The 22,001-nt window shown below is 39.4% G+C and overlaps 1 protein-coding gene across 1 annotated transcript in view; it reads left to right on the forward strand.

Annotated features, from left to right (window-relative positions):
• Nucleotides 1-22,001, forward strand: part of LOC105234012 (bifunctional heparan sulfate N-deacetylase/N-sulfotransferase) — a 246,450-nt gene that overhangs the window by 36,095 nt on the left and 188,354 nt on the right. The window lies entirely within an intron of this gene.

Raw genomic sequence — 22,001 nt, forward strand, 5'->3', positions numbered from 1 at the left:
TTTGGACATGATTGATCGTCCGAATTCCGATCTCACATGCAAACGAGTCAACAATCATTGAAATTATAAAATATCCAAGATGATGCTTATTGTTTTTTCGATATTCGTGGTTGGGTGCATCATCAATCCCTTCTGAAGAGACAGATGGTCAATAAGAAGTATTATTTGGCCGTATTGAGGCGTTTGCGTGGGAGTATACGTCTAAAGTTGCCGGAATTGTGGAAGAAAAATTCTTGTATTTTACGCGATGATAATGCACCATCGCATCGAGCCACGATTGTGACCGAATTTAAAATGAAAAGCGCAATGAGTAGCCTCGATTAGTCACGGTATTCACTACATTTGGTTCCGTGTGATTTTACTCGTTCTCCAAACTGAAATTGCCACCCCGTGGAACCCGTTTTCAGTCGATCGAAAAGATAAAACAAAATTCGCTGAAGGAAGCCATCCCAAAAAGTGTTTCGAGGTCTGGAAAAATCGTTGACAGAAGTGTATTACATGTGGCGGGGATTACTTTGAAAGCGACAAAATAAATATTGTTGAATAATTAAATATTCTGCGTTTTTGTCGCAAGGTATACTGCATAGTTTTTATATTAAACTGGATAGTTAATTCAGATAAACGCTAATTTATGCAAAGATTTTTTAAACCCCTTGCAGCTTTTTGCCTTTATTCACCGTTAAATTTTTTAAATTCAACCTTTATCATCTACTTGCATATGCTCAACATTACTAAAAAAGTAATTTCTTCTACTATAAACTAAAACGAAATCAAGTGAAATAGGAAATGAGAGGAATCGCAAAAACGGTCCACTTCACATTTCGCGCGCACTTAACAAGAAAAATATTTTCATTGGCACTTTTTTGCGCTGCGATTGCGCCGGCTTACACAATATGCATACATACATACTCATTTATGGGTTTCTAACACTCACACACACACAGTTATATTATAAATGCCGCGAATACGCGCGCTCATTCATCTTGCTCGAATCACTATTTTGCATCACGTATACGCCACCGTGGGCGCTGCATGAAATAAGCCACGCAATCGCCCATGAAAGCGCTGCTGCCGCTGGCTGCGTGTTCTATTGCCGCTACTATAGCGTAGTGCTCGTGGGTTGTGCCCTGAGCCGGGGGCTATAAATAGCAAATCAAAATGTGGGAGGCGAAAGAATTATGATGGCAAGTGTTTGAATGCCTTGCAGCTACAAAAATCCATGCACCCAAGTCCAACTAAAGTGAGTGTATTCATGTATGCATTGCAGCAGTAACACAGCAACGCCATAATTTCGCTCAAAAATGCCAGCATTCAATCTGCAAGCCGCATTGCATTGCGAAAAATGTATAATTTGATTATATTTATCACAGCAGAATATGAAAAATAAGAGAAAATAAACGAAATGATAAAATATGTGGTCAATTGCTAGAGCGTCGGGCATCTCTCGAAACTTGTTGACCCAAAAAATTGCGCCTCATATTTGCCACGTCGGCTGGCCGAAACACGGAAACACTTAAAGTGCCAACGAAAGCAAGCTTTGGCTAGCGCTCCATTAACTGACAGTCACAAAGCCGAAATGTGACTGAGCGTAGGCCAGCTTAAAGTGAGAGAAAAGTTCTGTAGGTTTGCGTTATTCCAAAAAGTGTCAACGAGCATAAACGAGTTGTCGGCTGTGTCTAGCTGCGAAAGTAACAGTTATGAGCGCGTCGCTTCGTCTGGCATAAATAGATTAAAATGCTTTCGTGCCCGGCTGCCGACTCCACAACTGCGGCAGTGGGCTGGGTAACGGAAGCTGTATCAACCGTTATGTGTTATTATGTAGCTCTGCCTTTTGTATTGCGTTTGTTTTGTTGCTTTTGATTTCGTTTTGTCTGGTTGTCTTGTCAGCAGACTGTCTACATTTCGAAGCCTTGTGTTAATATATTTTCTATTTGCTTCTTTATTGGTTCCGTAGTCTCTGTTGTTGCTGCTGTGAATGTATCACTCGTCCTGCTTGTCAGCCTGCGTTGGCATTTTCCACTGTCTCGCTGGCGATAGTTTTGTCGAGTGGCTTAATTTCTACGCTTCGTTGCACACACAATATTTCTCTTATTATTGGTTGTGCCTCAACTTTATTGTTGCCACACTTGTTCGTGTGCATCCTAACGATGTTATTTACATTTTTATAAGCGTTTGATGTGTTCTTTGCTTAATGCTAATTGGTTATTTATACGCAACTGTCTGTCAATGTCATTTGCATTTTGCGGTTTGTTTGTCAATTGATTTCTGAAAATTTCCAATTTTGTGTAAGGAGTCTTAAGTTATTAGTTATGGTCACAAGGCGATTGAGTAGGAAATATGTGCAGTTAAGGATGATTGAGTAAGCGAAAACTATTACTTTGAAATTTGTATTTAACTGTAAAAAATATATTTTGAGTAAGGTCCATAGCGTCGGTTTGATGGTTGATCCAAAAAAAGAACTTGACTATACGCAGTCCTTGGCGAAGCCATAAAAATATTACTCCTGTATACAAACTTATAAGTAGGCATAGGGCCTTGTGGCCAATATAAATTTGCGCCGGCCTGAACTCCCTCGGTTTCAATCCTTGATCTCGGTAACGCGGGCCAATTAAGAAGGAAGTGTTGAGATATTTCCACATCCCAACCAATTGTGAGATATCTTTACATCTTCTTCTTCTTCCATATAGCTTCTGCATCGAGTGTCCGGCAAGTTTCTGAAGCTTATAGCATGTACGTCGATAGGGCAATGGTTGTTAGAACCCCCGCAACCAAAGGCAAAGAGCTCACTGGATCTTATACGGTCGATCTTGGACCAAAATAATCACGCGACAACGCTGGTGAAGTTCCGGCGAAACCCAGCTATCCATTTCTAGGACACACGATCCGTCACCTTTCTACTGATAACTAGACTAGGGCATCCTTCCTTGTCAGCTCATCAGCTTTACAGTTGCCATCGATTCCGCTGTAGCCTGGCTTCCGTATTAGTTTCATCACAAAGTGACTCGCTGCAACAGGAAGTCTGAAACTGGTTCGATGGGGAATGTCAAACACCACAGCCCCTATGCTCAAAAAACTCCCTCACAGGAATGTGAAAAGAGAAAAGGCCGTCAGAGTTTCGATTGACAACTTCGTGATCAGAAAGGTCTGGTACAAAGCTGAAGCGTGTGAGGATTTCCGATTGTTCAGACATATGTACATTTAGAAACCCAGATTCGCTGAGTTTGATAGCAACTTTCGCGGTGATACACCTTTCGGCGATATCTATGGGCACTGCATCCAAAATGACATTAAGTGCAATGGTACGAATGAGCCTGATAGTAAGTGCAATGTTTGGAGTAGACTTTACCGAATCTCATATGCTGATAAGCGCCGTTCGTTGAAGGCTCTCGACCGTCTTCTCTGAGTTTTCCATCACACAAAGGCATCATATAACATAATAAGCTTGATTATGGTCTCATAGAGCCAGAGGAGTACTTTCGGTGAGGGACTCCACTTTTAACCAATGGCTTCCCTACAGCAATATAAGGCAGTCAGTGCCTTCTTTACTCTCTTCGATAATTAGGCTTCCATATGACCTTCTTATCTAGGACGATTCCTAAATATTTCATTGTATCTGCAGTTTTATTGACTTTTAATGGGTTCAATGAACTCATGGAGAGTTCCCCGAAGCAGAGTTGTTGTGAACCCGGAGAAAATGGTTCTGCTTGCGTTCACAAGACAGCACAAAATTCGTCTATGGAGATTCCTTCGATAAATGGGACACAAGTTCTATGGGGTAGTCTTAGATAACCGTGGAAACACAATGAGGAGAAAAGAGTGAAAAAGGCTACCAATGCTTTATATGCCTGTTGGCAGTTGCTCGGCACAACCTGTGAGCTTTCTTCCACTCTCATGCGTTTGTGTTACCAGCTATTATAAGACCAATTCTGCTCTACGGTGTAGTAGTATGGTGGACAGACGTACGTAAATCCACCTACCGGAAGCCAATGGGAAGAGTTCAGAGGGGCACTGCGCTGTGCATAACGGAATTTTTAAGAAGAACTCCAACAGCGGAGAACTGATACAACGAAATTGCTAAACATGGTGTACGGCTAACACCCAAAAACGTGATCAACATTGGGAAACCCATGCACCATCTATACGACGATCAGGACAGAAGCATGGTAAAGAAAATCAAAAGCCGATGGAACGAACTATCTACCTAGCTACCAAAACTGCAAATGTCATGTGCAAAACGGTAGATCGAAAGTACACAAAATTCCTATAGGCATTCGATAGAAGAGAACATGATCGGAATACTAACTGTTCACTATCTGGTGGCGACACAAGCCCGCAGAATTGAACTGACAGATCGAGTTTACAGGAAATGTCTAGAGTAAGGCAAAAGGGAAACAATGGAGTAACTCTTGTGCTCTTCCCACGGTACGATACACTGGCAGAGGTATCGATGGTAATGCCACAGAGTCTGATGAAATTCGCGTCAACCTAGTAACTGACATCCATTTGGTATCACAAAGAACCAAAACTGATATATGCGTGTCTTATTGCTCAACGAGACCAAACCTAACATAACCTGACCTACCAGCATTTTATAAAGAACAATTCACTCACTTCGCATGATTGCAATTAAATAATAACGTAGAGCAAAGAAAGCAGAATGATGGAGAAAGAAAGCGAAGTAAAAACAGGTGGGGATTTCCTTCATTTATTCCCTATTTTCATTATTACCTGCAGATGTAAATGATTTCATTTCGAGCTGCTGTGAACTTGATAGCTTCGCTTTGCACTAAAGACAGCGCTGCCATATCTCTCATTTCCAATTGCTTATGCATTGTCTGTTTCTTTATATTCTATTTTCCTTACTCTTATATCCACTATGCACATCGCGAGTATAATTAGATCGATATTGCGATATTTCCTTTGAATTTTGCATTTCTATTGAAAAGAAGGACCTTCATGAGTTCAAGGATTAATGGCAATTTTACATAATTTGATTTGTAATTATCACCTCTTCAATGTTTTGTTGTCTCCTTAATCGTTTTTGTCCTACAAAGCGACAGCATCATTACTCTTGCGCTCCGGAATTAACGCGAGGAAAAAATTGATTTATACAAGCATTAATGAGCTTTAATTTACTTCCAATTTGTTTCCCATAACTGACGCTATTCCCCTTCATCGCGCCTTCTTATCAACGCTATTCATCCATATGCCTTGTCTCTCTTTTTTACCGTGCTTTTATTTCACTCTTCTTTCCTAATCCGCCTCACATGAGACATCTAGTTTGTGTGTATGTGTGTGTCGTTTTTATGATGAGGCCAATTGGCGGGTGAGTTGAGTTAAAATCCGATTTGCTTTGCTCACATACAGACTCACACTTAAACTGCCAGCTTCTTTAACGTTATTCAAACCGGAAATGAGTGATTTTTCATAATTTCATATTTTTATTTATGTGCTGAAGCCGCTTACAAACGTCATGCATCTCTATGTATGTGTGTGTGTGTAATTGTGAAAGCATTCATACATTATGTTGTCCACGGTATTGCTGTGCGTAGCCTTAAATACTAGAACATGAGCATCCAAAACGGCCTGTAATCCGAGCTACTCGCTTTGTGCGCGTATATAAAGGGTGTTTTTTTGATGAGCGGGGTTCAAAGCGAAAACAAAATCGAATAATTCCAGCTGAGAGGCCTAATTTTCGACCAATTTTTGCAGTAATTGAGGCGTATCTCCGCAATAATGCCTTTCTTCCAAGGCATCAATCCTCTTGAATTTATCTATGCAGACAAGGGACTTCTCACAACCCAAAAAAATAGTCTAGCGGTTTTAAATCGCATGATGCCTTACACTAGTTTATGCGCTCACCAAAAGTATCATTTTGAAAAAATTGATTCATTGCATCATTCATTATGTTTTCGGCATGTAGCGCCGTCTCGTTGGAACCAAAGCTCGTCTACATCAACATCCGCCAATTCAGGCACGAACAAGTCAAACAGAATGTGGACTGTTTGTTATTATTCGATAGAACATTCTTTGGTGTTCAATTTTTGAACATAATTTTTTTTCAAATCTTGGCCGCGACTTCGTCTCAGATGATCCATCTGTTGAGTCCAGTCCTCGATGACTCATTCGAGCATTTCGAGTAGTAACTCGCGAATGACATGCATTATGTTTTTCTCCAAAGCCTGAATCGAAGCGGGATTGTTGAAACCAAATGTTGCCGAGATCACGAGCTCAAATTTCAATCATCAAATAAGCGCTTATCATGACGCGATAACGTCGCCATTAACGATTACATTCTCTCCGTTATCATTTTTGAAGAAATATGGACCGATGATTCCACCGACTCACAAACCATACCGTGGTTTTTATAGATGAAATTGCAGCTCTTGAATTTCTTCAGGTTGCTCTTCGTCCCCAAAGCGGCAATTTTGCTAATTTACATATCCATCGAAATAGAAATGGCCCTCTTCACTGAAGAAAATTTAGTTCGGGAACGTCGGATCTACTTCGAGGCTTTTCAAGGGCTCATACAGTGAAACGATATCGCTTGGGAAGGTCGTGCGGCTTCAGTTGTTGCACAAGCTGTATTCTGTACGCTCAATTAAAGATCTCGAAGTAAAATGCGCTAAGTTGTTCCATACGTCAGTCCGAGTTTTTAGCCAACAAACGAAGATCCCTCCGCAAAACCTTTCGTAGAGAGGACTGACACAGCAGCAATTGTTGGCGGACACACTCCTTCGCTACCTTGCTGTACGATAGGGTATTCGGTGCGCACTGTACGACGCGGAGGATGGAGTCATGTATAAAAGTTCACGCAAGTGAGGAAAGTTCTCTGAGCGTCATTCACTTGGGAGTTGCCAGACGTGATTCTTTTATATATAGCTCACGCAGCTCAAGACTTCCGGTCTTAAAACAGGTATCCTCTGGGTAGCCAAAGACCATCCGCTTGAAAGCGAGCTAAAGTGAGAAGACAAAACATCCCCTCCCCAGGGTTGTGAGCTGGGTTTGGGACACGCAACGTAAAAAAACCCTACCAACGAACAGAAAAAGTACGGCGTACGGAAAGATCGAATATAGGACGCAGCGCACGGTCCGTCGTGCAAACCGAACCATAACTTTGGTAATAAATTTGAACGATTTGTAAATGATGTTCCGAAGTAAGTCTGTTCATCCTGAAAGGCCAAAGCAAACTGAGTAGAAATCAAAAAACAGCTTTCAAAAAAAGAATATCCGGTCTTTGCGGTCTCAGCTGTCAAAAAGATTGGTTTGAATAACGTCAAAGAAGCTCACTGAAGACCAATCGTCTAAAATAGGCACCCCTTATATTTATTTATAGGTAACTATATACTCAGCATAGTTTTATATATGGCATTCATATATGCTTTACTCACCATGTGTATACCTGTATCATAAATGAAATGTAGGTCTTTGGGGTCTTTTTTACGTTTTTAATATAAATTTTTGTTTTTGTAAACTAAACGTTTTATTTTACCACGCTCCGTCCAGCTGACACATTCGTGCTCCATTACCCCACCCCTGCGGTCGGTCCATATAAAAAATATTGAGTTAAATAATAACTCACACAGCCAGCTCGGTGGCTGCTGCTCATCAGCGTCGACACGCCGCCGGCCCACTCTGAACTTCGGTCCAATTCAGCCGCATATTTTTTGTTTCAATGTTTACGCGTGTGTGTGTGCCTGTGTATGTGTTCGTGTGCAAGCACACTTGTAATTATTGTCATGTCAGCATCGGAGAGTCAGCGTGTCGTGACGTCCACTCTTATGTGTGGATAAATCAAAAGCACGATACAAGTCCCGTTCGCTTCTGGCGTGAGCGGAGGCGAAGGGTGTCCGCTCGTTAACAAATGTCAGTCCATTTGTATGGCGGAACGCCGAGTGCTGGCAGTAGTTTGATGAGGGAATTCTGTTGCTATGACAAACAATGTCACATCAACTTCAAACACAATGCTACAAGCACATACTGTACTATTTTATAGTATATGATGTGTATGTGAAAAAGGTAGCGGTTACAGAAATGTGCAGTAATTAAATTAAAGTAATTTGGGCCATATCGCACTGCTGTGCTGAATTGAGGAAAATTGCTTAAGATTAATTTTTGAAAGAGTGAGGTTTATAACAGTACTTAAACTCAACTATTCATTCACGAATAGTTGCGGAATGCTCTCTTCCATCCGGACAACATGACCTAGCCGTATATCTCATACAGCTTATCGTTCCATCAACTGCGGAATTTTCCGGAAAAGCTTTCTCTCGAAAACTCGAAACGCCGGCTTACTGACTATCGGTTTGATATCAGGAGATATTTCGTCTTGCGCTCGTTCACTAGCAAACCCATTTACTTCGCTTCGGATTTCGGACTTCGGACAGAGATCCAACCTGGAGAAAGCGGAACTGACTGCTTGGTTGTTATGGCCAATGACATCGATGTCATCAGCTTACGCCAGCAGCTGTAGCCTCTTGTAGAAGATTGTTCCTTCCCTATTGAAGAAGTCGCCTTGTCCAAAACGTCGTTTGGTATCAAACGGCTCCGAGAGATCCTTCCCGATTCTGAACGGAGCTTTGGATATTTAGACAGCAGAGTTAGTTTTGCGCTGATACCAAATTAAGACATAGCGGCTTAAAGGCAGTCGCCCGGTAATCCATCGACGGGTAATTCCTTTTCGATTTTTTTCATGATCGGGCAATAGAACGTCTGCTCCGTCGTCTCCGAATGGGGAATCGGGTTCACCATCTCAAGGTGTTGTGCTTTCACTGCCATTCAGCAGGCTGGTGAAGTGTTCTCTCCATAATTTCAGTATGCTCTGGACATGAGTCACTTCTGCAGGTTCTACAAGAGTATGCTCCGGTCTTGAAACCTTTTGTTAGTCGCCGCATCTTTTCGTAGAATTTTTGAGCATTATTTCTGTCGGCCAGCTTGTCAAGCTCTTCATACTTATGCATTTCGGCCTCTCTCTTGTTTTTATCTGCAAATACGTCTCGCTTCCTTCTTCAACTCTCGGTATCTATCCCAACCCACACGTGTTGTCGCCGATTGTAACGATGCGACGTAGACAGTCTGTTTTCTCTCCAATGCAACCACTTCTTATCTTACGAGCTGTTAGATTTCAACTAAATTTACACTTGAAAAAATGTGATCTTATTATTTTGACCCTAACTGTATATGCTCACTATTCTACCAAAAAAGCGTCAAGTAATCCGCTAATGTTTCATTTAACTATGTACCAAACGCGGAATGCATCCATTAAAGTAATAGAGAAAAAGTAATTGCTTTAATGACAGCAATATATTATTCCTAACATGCTCGTTAAGATTTCTAAACGACTTTGCGGGGTAAAAAAATGATAAAACAAAGGCAAAGTAAAAAGACCGAAGGAAGTGTCTATCCATTAAAACCCTATGTAATTTATAATTATATTTCTTTTCTTACTGAAACTTATTACAGACACATTTATTTTTTCATTATTCCAATTACTTTTTTTTCAATTTACTATTCATTGACTTCATCGCCACACAGTTTTTTTGTGGTAGAAGTAGTGTCTCATCATTTATTGTCGTTTAAAGTTTGTGGCAGCATTTAGTTTAATCGTCAGCGACTGATACAGCTGATATGTACCCACCTACGAAGATCAATGTGACGCTTATAATTGGTCCAAAGGTATTCTAAATTTAATCACTCTATTTATTTGAAAATATAGCACACACATTCCACCTATTCGGTTATTGAGAATAATTTCTCAACGATCATCAGTGGGACTTTTTAATTATTGGTCGAATATTTGAAAATTTTCCATAAAAACTAGTTGAGGGTCACAAGGAATACTGCATACACTACAAGGTACGTTCCAAAGTAAACAGGACTTTTTGAATCTGCTATCTTTATCGATTGTCTTTACCGAAACGTTTTAATTGATGAAACACGTTTATGGCGATGATTGCCTATCCCGTAGCAGAGTGCACGAGTGGTTTCAACGTTTTCAAAGTGGTCGTCAGGACATAAATGACGAGCAACATGTGGGCAAATCAAAATCCGTGATCACTGGAAATTCCATCGAAATTGTGCGTGAATTGAATTCATCAAAAAGCAGCCGAAATCATCATTGAAATTCATGGAAATGGAACTGAACATCTCCAAAACATCGATTAATCGCATTTTGACTGAAAATTTGGGCTTACGAACGGTGTGTGCACGGTTTGTTCCGCACAAATTGACTGACGACCAAAAATTGCTCAGAATCCAACATTCGAAGGACGATTATTTGACCAAAAATCACATTTTAACCATTAACCACTCCTCGTATTCACCTGATATGGCACCGTGCGACTTCTTCCTTTTCGGAAAAATACATTTGCCCATGAAAGGAAAGCGTTATGCAGACGTAGAGGTCATTCAAAAGGCTTGCACCGGCATACTGGCGGCCATACCGACCAACGAGCTAAAACACTTGTTCGACGTGCTTTTGGACCGTTTAAAAAGCTATATTGAAGCAGAAGGAGACTATTTTGAATAAAATAAACTGATTTTGTCGAAAAAACCATTTGTTCTGTCTTGTTTTTAAAGTCCTGTTCACTTTGGAACGTTCCTTGTATAGTATATATAGGTTTGCTATTCGCAAATACCCTAATATTAATCTAGGGCTGTGGGACTAAGTATTTACCGTTTCCTCTACAACTACAACTGCAAAAAAAGCCGGTCAAAGTCTCTTTAATAATTTTCTCAACATTATGTTTTAATAGTCTTTTTACAAATTCTTTCTCAGTGGAAAAACTCTTGACTTTGCTAACTCGTGTGCGTTTTCGTTCCAGAAAATATTCCTATAATCTGTAATCCAAGTTATGAACAAATGCAATTGACCTGCCAGTGAGCTTGAAGCCTTCCTATATTTGTGGACTACTCTGGAATTATTCAGTCGAATTCTACAGGCCCTAACTATGCCTAATATTTCCGCTTGATACTAGCTGCTTTGGTACATGGAAAGAGAAAGAGAGAGATATCAAGATGCCTCCTTCCTTACCATGCTGTCCATTGTGGACTCGTCGGTATAGATTGATGTAGCATTATCCTCACCTACCAAACCATTTCTCCGTTGACGTCTAGAGATGTTCACACCTGTAAGTCATTTCTGAAATCCTACCCTGAAAGAATATAGTATGATTTATTTAGATTTGTTTTAAGCTGGTTCAGAGTATCGCTATCTCCATAACTTTTCCTATTCCAACTACCTATCTCCTTGATTCTTATAGCAGAAAAAGTTCGAATAAAAAAGTCTATGAACAGTTGATGCAGGAGTATATTAAACGTCTCAGTCAGGCATGACGTAGGAACTTTGGCAACCATTGCATAGGCTTCCCTCTGCGTTCCATGCAATCTTCTGATATTATATTGCTATTTGAATGCTGGCCATCAGAATTAGTCTGATAATCGCCGCATCACTCACTTAAATTTAGTTTACTTTAATACTCATCCCACACATTTAAATTACCCAAATCATTAAATTTCCATGAGAAATCTGCTTATGCTATTCCCTCTATATTTAAACATTTCTGTCGTTCGATTGAAACCTAAAGTACTCAAAGTGATTTCCTTTAACAACATAATTTGAAGTTTTGTTTTGGATTGTGTGAAACAGTCACACAAATAATACAAAAGCATCGTTAACTTACTTACGGCAATCTGATGTCAATATCTAAAGTATCAATTTGAACGAATTAGTGTTTGATACTTTCGATCCCTTCAGCCTGCAGCCTTCAGCATTGCTTAACAATCGAGTGTGATTTCTTAATTAATGCGCCTTAAGTGTTTGTGGTGAAGTCATTACAGTTTCTCTATTGTATAATTTAAGAATTTTAAATGGATCACACATTTTTGTTATAGATTTGTACATAAATATTTATTGGTTTATTCCGTACACTCGTGCATGCTTTGGAAAAAATTTCAATTGACAAATCGGAAATGGTTTGACGAGAGCATTGTGGTGGGTAGATGGAAGTAATGCGCTTTGAGTTCAAATTTTGGGTTTTCTGTTTACGCTCTTTCTTTATCTCTTTCCTTCTATGTATCTATCTATCTGTCTTCGTTGAGTCATATGATTTCTGTTTCAATAAAAAAAGTACTTGAAAATGCCACTTTTGGGAAATGTGGAAGTTTTCTAATTTCGATTGATTTCAAGTGCTGTTGCTTTCGGTATACATACATACATATACGTAGGTTGACTTTTATATTTCGGGATTAACATCTTTATCATACAGTTTGACAGTTTTGATGTTATACTCGTACATACTTAGAATGTTTTGATATACCAGCGGTATGTGTGTTACTTACAGTAACTTAAAACATTCATTTCGGCCAAAAAATGGAACTCAATCGTGAACATTTTCCAGCGATTATTTTTTACAATTTTCGATGTGGATTAACTCATACCCTTCTGAAAGCGTTTGAAACAACTGTCGAAGTACTCTTGCCACCAATCACCAACATGTTTTGGAGATGGGCGGCAAAATTGCTTCGACAGTTGTTTCAAACACTTTCAAAAGTGTATAGATCCTAATGGAGAATATTTTTTAAAAACAATAAAACAATTTTCTATGATGAATATTTGTTTTTCTATAATACCAAAATATAAAAGTAAACCCTCGTACGAGGTTGTATGTATTTTTTGTAGTCTGTGCTTTTATCTACTTCTCTCAATTTATTCACAGTGTCTGTTTTTAATTTCCATTCGGACAAATTGCACTTTAAGTGATAAATCAAGTTTAATTTAATTACTCTTTAAGAGGTGGGACACTTTTTGTTTTTACTTTCTTACCATTTCTTTCAGAAGTATACGTTTATCGATGGTAGTATTTTTTTGCTTGTTGAGATCCTGATTCTTTGGAATAAATGAAACAAGAAAAAACGTTGGCTGCACCGAAGCTATGATACACCCTTCACAGGTCAAAGTTTTCCTAGCAAGAACTTGATTTCCAACGATCAGCTTTAGTCAGTAACCCAATCCAATATTTTCTGAGAATGAAAAAGTTTTACATACAGGGTCTTGATTTTGCAAGGCTTCTATAAACTATAGTGATCTCATCTGACGGAACTTTAGTCTTACTTATATGTACACATATTGTCCAAGTCCATATCAACCAATTCGAGCCAAAAATATTCGGTTATCATTAAGCGGTAGCGATTCACATTTCTCAGTAACATTCTGGTCTTGATCAGCTCGGAAAAAGTACGATCCAATGACGCCGCCGAACCATAAACCACACCAAACCGAAATTTTTTCGGGATGCAATGGTAACTCATTGACGAACACATTCAGCCAGAAATGAGAAGATTTTTCGATGAAAATCCTGATAATTTCGACTCGTTGTTGGATCGTATATATTTCCATGATGAACTGAAGAGAAATTTCAAAAGAATGGGAAACATATGGCGTCGTTTGCTGTCCCTATCGGTCTACTTCTGCAGCGTATCGAATGAAAAACCCGTTATGAGGCGCCATGCTGTCTGTCTACTCTGTTCCAGTTTACTCTCTATAAGGATGATGCCGCCGAAATTTCACTCTAAATATTGTATTCTTTAACAAATATTTTAAAAGCGGCTCCCAGTTGCCTTTCTACTTCCGAATTGCTTTTTGAAAGTATTATCACTATGTTTATGTCAATAAATCAAGTTCCACCTAAACCCTCTGCCGCACATTGTAATCTTCAATGACAATGAATAGCTTTATTTAGATCTCAACGAAGAAACGTGCCGTTAATCATTTATAAAACCTAAACTCTCATCGCCCCTCGACCCTCAATTCAATTCCTTATTGCATCTCCTTCATTTCGAGGGTTCATTTACGGTTTCATGGCAGCGCAACAATTAAACTTAAGTCAATTTAGCGTTAAAATCCAACATTTTTTATGACCGAAGTCTGCTCGCCGACACCAACACCACTGCCGACACATTTGCACACCCACAGGAGCAACCGTTACTTGTTTGTATATATATTGTTTACTGGAGGTCAACTATGGCTGCTGAGTGGACCCTTCTTTTGCAATTTTTTCCAACACAAATTAAAAAAATTCCCTTTCTCCAAAAGCTTATAATAAATGCGTTAAATTTTCCGACTCTCACCGCCGCACTTGCACTAATTTACCGTATAAATTTGCTTTATGCGTTGATTGTGGGTGAGAGTAACTCAATCATCAGTGTTTCGGTGTGATTACTTTGTCGTCCATCAGTCGTCCATCAGTTGTCGTTTTACGACTTTGTTAGTTCAAGAATGAGTATTGTGCACATTGTTGGTATGAAATTTTAACATTGCAACTCTGTGAAATGACATTCGTGCGTCATCGTCTGTCAGGATCTGAATGTCATCGTTAGTGGTGATATTGATTAAGCTTTACCCAATTAGTGGATGGTAAAACTATGAAGAATAACATAAGCTTCAATTCTTTTCGAATTTGGGTAAATGTGTTATATAGACTCCTTATTATGCCAGATGCTAGTGAAATTGGAAAAGTAGGAGATGTTTGGAGTATATATAGTTGATTTAAATTGAATAAGTGGATTCGTAAAGCTACCGGAATGAGCTTGACCAGCTGGCCGACAGGGTTAATGCTCGAAAATTCAACAAACAGATGCGCCGACTAACAGAAAGAAGACCAAAGCATGCTCTTGATCAGCCCTCAGAGGTGATCCTGTGACTGATGCCAACATCATACTAAAATTATGGAGGCAGCACTTCTTCTGCTAGCCTGATGAATGGCAGCGAAAGCATAATACCAGGAGATGGTGAATCAATTGAAACATACGCTTTTTCAGACTGAGTAAGCAATTGAAAAGTATAGTCTTCTCTCGACGAAGAAAGACCAAATTCTGCAAGTCACTCATCATCCCCGTTTTGCTATATGCTGCAGGGACTTGGACAGTGACATCATCTGATCAGTCGGCACTAGGAGTGTTTCAGAGAAAGGTTCTGTGAAAGATTTTTGATCCTTTGCGCATTGGCAACGGGGAATACCGCAGTCGATGGAACTGTAAGAGATATACGACGTCATAGTTTATCGAATTAGGCGACAGCGGCTACGCTGGCTGGGTCCGAACGGATGAGAACACTTCAGCTCTGAAAGTACGATGAACCTGCCGGGAGAAGCTTGAGCTATATGTAAAATAATCGTGTCTGGCCACTCCCTAGTAAATGGCCCGGAGAGAACTTTCCTCACTGATTATTTATATATAGATATCTCTATATCTATCTCGATTAGTTTTATGTATTACAAACAACCGTTAATTGTGTATAAATATTAACTGATTTTCTGTCATCTTCAAAGCGTTCCGAAATTATTTTGCATCCTTTACATATCTGAACAAGATAATTCCGAGCTCAGAACCATTAATTTTCTCCTCAGCCAACAGAAATTATCTTAATGTTAACATCTTGCATTCGAGCACAGAATCGACTATTCGAGCCTACATACATATACGCCAGCAATGCGTGAGGATAATGAATATTTATGGAGGCAATACGGTATTTCATATATATTGAGTGCAAACCGAGAATCCTCAAGGCAAATAAACTACACAAATAGTAAATCATCTGCTGGCATCTTGTCTTGATAAGCGTTTTGTAATTGCAAAATTTCGAAATTTCTTAAACTTCGTCCTCTGTTTCACCCCTTGTACGTGTTTCCCTAGCAACTCTCATCTGCTCGTCCAAGAATTTCATATCTTACCAAAGTTGCTTGCAATGTATCGAGGACATGTATATACTTATGTATATATGTAGATTGGGGCAGTGGAGCACATGCAAGTTGAAATATGAAAAATATTTCCTCTCCATCCGCGCCATGTATCTCACTTACTCTGCCCTTTGTGAGTGTGTCCTTCGAAAGCTTCGTTGTAAATTATTTTCCTTTGCCTGTTGTTCAGTTTACTTACAGCTTGCGGTTTTATGGACAAAATATTGTTTTTGCTTTACGTTGTTACAATGCTTTTATGCATATTTTTGTTGTTGTTGTTGTTTTTGTTATTTTGTACTTTTATCTCTTGTCATGTCCCCTTTGCAATCTCCACCTTGTAGTGATGAGCCTTACAACCAAATGAATATGTTGCCGCATGTGCGCCCACGCACACACCCTCATACACACTCACTCTTATGGCTGTATGTATGCGTGTGAGGAATGTCCATTTAACTACGGTGATAATAGTAAAATTTGTTTGTAGATTTCTTCATTATATGTAATGAAAACACCTAAATTTTAGCCAAAACAATGTTGAAAAGGCCTGCAAGTGGATATATGTATGTTAATATGTGTGTGTGTGTGTTTGTGCTTGATATGTTAATCCACATTCTTAGTTTTGTGACACTATGAGTTTGCGTTCAAGGGAAAATTATTTGAGTATAAGTTTTGTAGTACATGATTCTCAAGAACTTTGTCAACTTAATTTAAGAAAAATTTTGTTTTACATTTAAACTAAAAACAAAAAAAAAAAATTATATGAAATTTGTATAATAAAATATTGTATTACTATTATATATTAATACTGCATCGTAAACATTTTCTTGTTACGTTCTCACCGGCCCACAAACTACACCAGCCCGCTGTTTTTCTAGATGAAATGGTAGTTCTTCGCTCCAAATGCAGCGATTTTGCTTGTTTATATACTCAGAATTCCAAAAATGGGCCGCATCGCTGAAAATAATTTGTATCTGAAACGTCGGATCTTCTTGGATCTTCTCAAGAGCCCATAGAGCGAAGCGATGTCGCTTGGGAAGATGGAGCGGCTTCAGTTTTTGGATCCGATTTCTTGCGCGCAATGACGCATGAAATTATTCCAGTCCTTTTCGATTCTCTGCTCCACTGCAGCAATATCTGGTAATGATACGAAACTGGTTCCTTCGCTCTGAAAAGTTCTTATTCTTTACTGGTGTAGGTACCGATTTCGCGGTTGCAACCGAGTTAAGAACAGCGTGCGAGTCGTTTCTTCTTTGCTCCACTATATCTGGTAATGATACGAAACTGGTTCCTTCGCTCTGAAAAGTTCTTATTCTTTACTGACGAAAATCTTCAAAGCTAGAATATTATCTTCCATCCGACAACATGACCTAGTCAGCGCAACCGCTGTATCGTGTTTCGATGAACTAAAACCTTTCTCTCGAACACTATTACACCGACTCATCAGATGAGCCAATGACACCCATGCTTCCGCACCATATAGCAGAACGGAAATGATGACGGACTTGCAGAATTGTGCCTTTTTTCGTCGAGAAATTAGTTTACTTTATACTTGCCTACCCAGTCTAAAGTAGCACCTGTTGGCAAGGGTGATTCTGTTTGGATTGCAAGGCTGAAATAGTTAGGACCAGATAATTCCTCTCGAATGAAGGAAAATGCTGCTTGCCGCACAAATATTCTTTTATCCGTAGTCTTAATTTCAAATTATATTTTTAATTGTATGGCTTAAACTAAATTTGACGAAAATTGGACAAGTAATTTAAGGGTTAGGTGGTGAAATAAAATTAACCATACTTTCTGCTATTTCGTTACTTCGGCTGACGGCTGACGGCTTCGGCAATTGTCGTTGTAAAGGTAGAAAATATTTCCCCAACAATTTTGAAGACTGCTGCAGCCCTTGGTCTGATAAAAGTTGGGTTCCGTTAGATTTCCTGCACGCGCCTCTCACGGAAACTGTTTGCTGGCTTGGTTGTAACGCATCCTTCGAACGATATTTGCCGAAACCCAGCGGACTGAAGAATGTTGTTGCTGTAGGGGCAGAGAACATCCCCCAAAGGAGTTTGGAGGTGTGCAGTAGAGTTGACAAATCCTGACCGCATAAAAATCGAAGTCCATTCCGGTTATATAGCCACGACTGTTATAGGAGAGGACGGCTGTGTATCATTAACACGAGTCTATGCAATCTTCCGGCTGAGGATCGGCTTTAAGAGCCGGAACCGTTAATGAATTATTCTCACAACTTCGTGCCAAAACGTAGTTATGCTCGTTAGTTATCGATTGCGATAAAGCACTTTTTTTGTACTGACCGGAATTTCAGTTTACCGAAAATCATTTGCCTCTATCCTGTGTCTCAAATAAAAAGGAAAACCATTATCTTCAATATTGAATTTATTAAACCATGAACAGTATATATTAAGTTTGTTTCAAAGTTTGTAACACAAAAAAGCAAAGTCGGGGACCCTATAAACTACATTCATAGATATACATATAAATGGTCAGAGTGATGTGCTGAGCCGATTTAGCCATATCCGTGTGCCCTTCTGTCTGTATATACGCCAACTAGTCCCTCAGTTTTTAAGATATTGTTCTGAAATTTTGCACACGTCCTTTTCTCCCCAAGAAGCTAAGCATTTCGTTGGAATCGACGGCATCGGATCACTATAGCATATAGCTGGCATACAAAGTGATCGGTCAAAAATAAATCCTTGTAAGGATACTTTTTTTAATTGTCAAGATATATTCACGAAATTTAGAATGGATTATTCCCCGAAGTGGTGCTGTAATCCTCAAAGAAATTTTTCAGATCGGACCACTATACGATATAGCAGTCATATAAACTGATTGGTTCAAATAAAATCCGTGTACGGGCAACCTTTTTATTTGAAAAGATATATTCCCGAGATTAGGCATATATCATTATCCAAAATGTCACCATAAATCCCGAAGAAATTATTCAGATCGGACCACTGCTTGATATAGCTTTCATACAAACTGATTGGTCAAAATGAAACCTTTGTATGGACAACTTTTTTATTTGACATGATATATTCAAGAAATTTTGCATAGATTAATCCTTGTATGGACAACTTTTTTATTTGAGCTGCCATACAAGCTGATCGGTCAAAATAAGATCCTTGTATGAACAACTTTTTTATTTGACAAGATATATTCAAGAAATTTTGCATAGATTATTCTTCGAGACAGCGCTGTAACCTCCGAAAATGTCGTTCAGATCGGACCACTATAGCATATAGCTGCAATAGAAAGTGACCGTTCGAAATCGAGATAAAGATAATTTTTTACATTTTGCTATAAAAAATGTAGCTGTGTATGGTATTACAGCTTCGGTGCCGCAAACTTAATGTTTCTTCCTGTTCTTCTTTCTCATTTATTTGTAATTTTTTTAATATTTTTACGATGCTGTATTTCTTCTCGGCTCCACTGCAGCCTCCATTATTATACCATACTTTAACTTTGATTATGCGCAATAATAAATGCCGCAATTGACTGGAATTGCCACTGAGGCGAATTTATTACAGTTCAATGGAATTTGAAAACTTTTCTTCACTTCTCTTACCCACTCGTTCCCCTCTCCACGCTGCAATCAAAAAGCAGACTGTTGCATCGCCCTCGGATTGCGCAGGCAGCTACATAGTTTGTAGGCGGAGTGGTGGCAGTACAGCTTGTGCCCAACTTTGGCGCTTTGCAACTAATAATAATTCCAATTTGCGCCAAAATGAAATGACACACACACACACGCGCGCGCATTTGCGCCGTTACTTGTAAACTTAAACTAATGGAACTCAAATGCAAAGCACATTTGCTCGCTGCCTGTTTATAAATTTCTAAACAAACCCAATTCAAGAAAGTCTTTGCTACACACTCCTTAACGACACACACACACACATACGCATGCACGAAGGCATTCATATATATGCGTGTGTTTGTGTGCAGAATAACTGATATCGCTGTTGGCCGCTTGCTGTTGTTGCCTTTTGTTTTTGTTCTTGCTGCCGTACAGTGTCGTTGCTTTTGGCACTTTTGCTATTTGCCATTTGCTGTTTGCTGTTTTTCCGTTTGCCGTTTGCTGTTTGCCGTTAGCTGCTGCCTGCTTGCTTGTTTTTGCTGCTGTTGTTGTTGTTGTTGCTGCTACTGTTGAAATGTGTCCTTAAAATTTCATTTCTAAATATTCAACTTAAAAGTTATGTAAATATTGAGTTGAGAAAGTTTTAAATAACTTTCTGATTGCTGCTATTGCTTGCCACTACAGCTGGCAGCACTTGCCACACGCTCGTACACCCATACACACACGCACACTTTCGCATTCACCAAGAACAAAGTGCCGTCCTCCCTGCGCGGTTATCGAGCATTCCCTGTCAGCTAGCCTAGTGAGCTCCGCTGTTTTGTTGTGATTGTTATTGTTGTTGTATAATATTTTGCCCCTACAGAAGCTTGTTATCAAAGTGGCGCCAGTTGGTTGGTTGTTTTTGGCTTTGCGCTCAACGCCACGTAGAGCCCAGCTCCTTAGCCCACTCCAAAGACGCGCTCTTTCGTTTAAGTCTTGTTCGTGTGCGTGTGTGTGTGTGTTTAATTTTACTAGTGAGTACGGACGTAAATGTCCACCGAAGGGGTTACTGTCGATTCCTGTAGCGCCGTTGCAGTTCTAAAAATGTGCGAATGTGTGATAATTTGTGTGCTCGTAAACGTATTTGTAGAGTTCAAAGTTGGCAGGAACAGTTTGACAAATAATTGTCATGCCCTCTTCCGCTCTCCGAAGTGCAGCGTGTGTGTTGGAACAAAGAGGAAATATGCTACCAAATAATTTCCGTTCACCGACTGCATTCCACCAATTGTTTGCTGACAACTTGTTAGTTAGTGTGTTTGAGTTTGGAAGCCTTCTGAACAAAAAAAAAAAAAGGAGAAACGTAAAATTAAGGCAATTTTAGTTTAAAGTCATAAAAGCTCCTTAAACTGAAATTTGTGTTTCCCAAGCTATTAATGGTCCTTAACACAAATTTGAGCTCATAGAGGGAACATTTGGTTTATTTTGTGTATTTCTTGCTGGAGGATGCTGTCGAATATAGCTTGGCTTCAATTGAAAGAGAAACATTTACCGACTGAGCATAGGCCGTTTGTTGAGCTCTGTGTGTCTCAAGCATACATATATTCCATCGTCTAGACATTAAGAGACTACCATTTACGGTAAATTATTGCATCATACTCTATTTACTCACAAAAGATCATTTGATAAAAGGTATGATCACAAGGCTTAACTTCAGCCACAGAGCTTCCAAACGGATCTTCGACTTTTCCGATACCAGCATGATGATTTTCAATTGGAAATTGCCAAGGCAACATTACATATATACGGTTTTGTTTTTAAACTTAGATCACTCCAAATGAGCCGATGCCTTTGGAAAGTTTAGGCCAAAACATGGGAGTTTTCCCGAGATTCGCTTTTAGACTTCGAAGTCTCTGCGTAAACTGTCTAAAAGTGTGGAAAGTTTTCTGCGAAGACTTTGACTTCTCTGCGTAAAGAGTCTAAAAGTTTTCTGCGAAGACGATGTCCAAGTCGAAGTCGACCTTCTTCTTAAACCGAGATGACCAAAAAACATGAAAGTTTTCCCGGCATTCGCACTAAGGCTTCGAGGTCTTTACGTAAAAAGTCGTGTAGCAAGTTTTCTGCCAAGTCGCATAGTCTGTCGGCCTTTTTCTTAAACCTGGACCGCTCCAATGATGCCTTTTGAAAGTTCAGCAAAAGATAGGGATTTTCCCGGAACTCGCTCTAAGACTTCGAGATCTCTGCGCTAGCAGTCTAAAATTTAGAAAGATTTCTGAGAAGTCGGATAGTCTAGTCGGCCTTTTTCTTAAATCTAGACCGCTCCACATGAGCCGATGCCTTTTGAAAGTTGAGAAAAAAACATGGCAGATTTCCCGGAATTCACTCTAAGGCTTCGAGATCTTTACGGAAAACGTCTAAAAATGTCTGTGTGGTTCTACCAAGTCGGTTAGTCTAGTCGAGTTAGCTACTGAACTCGTAAACTCTAGCTTCTCGAAGACTTCAGATGATCTTCAACTCATTCTGCCAATAACAGCCACATGATATAAAGGGTCTACCAAAATGAACAACGTGCTGTTAAAATTAAATAAAATGGTTACAAAATGGCCATCACGGCTCCGTTAGCATATCTCCACCCGTTTATGCCAATTTTCGATGATCCTACACAGCATTTCGGCTGGAGTTTCGGCTATATTGAGCTGAATTTTTTC

The sequence above is a fragment of the Bactrocera dorsalis genome, chromosome 5, assembly GCF_023373825.1.
Source record: "Bactrocera dorsalis isolate Fly_Bdor chromosome 5, ASM2337382v1, whole genome shotgun sequence".
NCBI lineage: Eukaryota > Metazoa > Arthropoda > Insecta > Diptera > Tephritidae > Bactrocera > Bactrocera dorsalis.